Source organism: Olea europaea, unplaced genomic scaffold (genome assembly GCF_002742605.1).
Source record: "Olea europaea var. sylvestris unplaced genomic scaffold, O_europaea_v1 scaffold6, whole genome shotgun sequence".
In the NCBI taxonomy this organism is placed as follows: domain Eukaryota; kingdom Viridiplantae; phylum Streptophyta; class Magnoliopsida; order Lamiales; family Oleaceae; genus Olea; species Olea europaea.
The window spans coordinates 2,388,753-2,391,397 of record NW_019264345.1 but is presented as its reverse complement, the minus strand read 5'-3'; positions in this window follow the sequence as shown (position 1 = coordinate 2,391,397).

Genomic DNA, 2,645 nt, shown 5'->3' with positions numbered 1-2,645 from the left:
ATTAAGGGGAAACAAACAAATATAAGGAGATTAGGTACCAATAGGACTTCGAACGTCTTAAAACTAATTTAAAATGGTCAACGATAATTTATTATGTTCATAGACGAGTTTTTCTCACTATGACAACCTATATCTCATCTATAAGAAGTCTCAAACATTGGAGATGTTCGAGGTATACAAGGCTAAAGTTGAAAATCAATTCAGCAAAAGAATAAAACATGTCAGATTTGATCGTGGTAGTGAATATTTCAGATATGATGGATCAGGAGAACAATATTTCAAATTTTGCTAAACTTTTTAGAAGAATGTGGAATCGTCCCACAGTACATCACGTCATAATCCCCTAGCTTGAATGGTTTTACTGAGAGACGAAACGGAACACTTAAAGACATGATAAGGAATATAATTAGTCATTTTACCTTACCAGAATCTCTCTAACAAAAAGCATTAATGACTACAGCTTAAATTCTCAATAAAGTTCCAAGTGAAACAACTATTAAGGAATTACATTTTTTTTTTTTAAAGTTCCCACTAATAGGTCGATTTTCGAAACGGGAAATAGGATGGCATTAGATTGATAGAGGAAAATTTGATCAATCAATTTTCATCAAGCTATGCAAAAGAATAATTCTCAAGAGCAAATTTGCTATGAATAAAAAGATAAAGTTCATGAAAAACAATGACGTTTGGGAACTCATCCCATTGCCCGAAGGTACGAAGTCCATTAGTTGTAAATGAATATCTAAAATCAAGAGGGATTCGAAGGATGACGTGAAGAGATATAAGGCTCATCTTGTTGCAAATGGCTTTATTCAAAAGGAAGGTATTGACATTAAAGAAACTTTTTTCTCCAATTTCTGTGAAAGACTTTTTTAGGATTATTATGACATTTGTAACATATTTTGATCTTAAGCTATGTCAAATGGTTTACAAATGAAAGATATCCATCCACGAGCTTAAAGAGGCTTCCCGTCAATGGTATCATGAATTTTATCAAATAATTATTTCATTTGGTTTTAAGATGAATTCAGTTTATGATGGTGTAGATCACAAGTTCGATTAGAGTATGTATATTTTTTGTATTACATGTTGATGATATACTACTTGCTTACAATGATATATGCTTATTAGATTTTCATCATGGACTTTTGAAATGAAAAATCTTGGTGTCGTCTCTTTGTATTAAGTATATAGATACACTGAGATCGTTCCCGGGGTAGAGTTATATCGATAAAGTTCTTAAAGGATTTGGGATGCAGGTATATAAACTGGGTAATGCTCCTATTACTAATGGAGACAATTTTAGTCTCAATCAATGCTCTATGAATAAATTTAAAGAAAAGAAAATATAGAAAATATCATTTGCTTCAGCAGTTGGGAGTTTAATGTATGCTTAAGTTTGCATATATCCAAATATAGCATTCATTGTTGGAATGCTTGACACATTCATTGTTGGAGTGCTTAACAGATATTTAAGTAACTCTAGGATAGATATTTGGAAAGAAACCAATTAGGTTATTCTGTATCTATAGAAAACTAAGGGTTACATTATCACATATAGAAAATCAAACCAATTGGAGATCTTTGGATATTTTGATTCTGATATTGGAATACGACTGTGAAATTTTATCACTAGGCTACACATTATGGATGGAATTGAAAGACCACTTAAATTATTCTGTGATGATAGCAGTCTTGTATTCCAATAGGAGTTTGACGATATTAAAGTTTATGGACATTAAGTTCCTAGTTGTTAACGAAAAAATTCAGAGTGAACAAGTTCTATAAAGTATATTAGGACAAACTCTATAATTATGGATCCATTTACTAAATGGTTATCACTCAAGGTCTTTCATGAGCATAATGCTCACATGGATATTGCATTTTTTGATGATATGCTAATTTAGTGTGAGTTCATGTTTGAATGTTGTTTATTTTAGACATGTAATTTTATTCATGGATATTCAGTTTAATTCAGAAATAAAGTATTCTATTCAGTTTCACTCTGATTAAAGTTTTGAGAATAAAGCAGGACCAGTTAGAAATAAGTATGTTTGGATCACATTGTATGTAATTTCCATGCTACACACTCACATTTGATCTATGTCATTTGATTGTGTTAATATGCGTGATCATTGATGGGTTTAGTTATTATACTTGTAACGAAGATCACTTTGATCATATATTAACATAATTGATAGACAAGATTATTAAGAGATGCTTTCGATTATAATAGCAAAAATATTGAATGCATAATATTATACACATTTATAAGGTAACAAATGTGGTCCAAGTAGGACATTATTCTAAAATTATTTAATTTACAATGTGGACCGACATATGTAATTTATTGTGTATGAGCTATCTTAAAGTTAAACCCAAAATTAAAGAAATCTAATAAATAATTAATTTTTTTAGTTTAGGAAATTTAAATAAAGTGTGGGTCAGATTATATGTATAGATATCAGATTCTTTTAAAATTGTATTTTATGATAAACGAAATACATATTAAAATTATATATGGGGTTATGGTCTCCAATCCATATGTAATTTCTCATTCCTTGTATCATTCCATTAGCATAAGAATACAAGAGAAAGTATATTGACGAAAAATATCCAAAAACCCACAATAAAAAACAGACAAT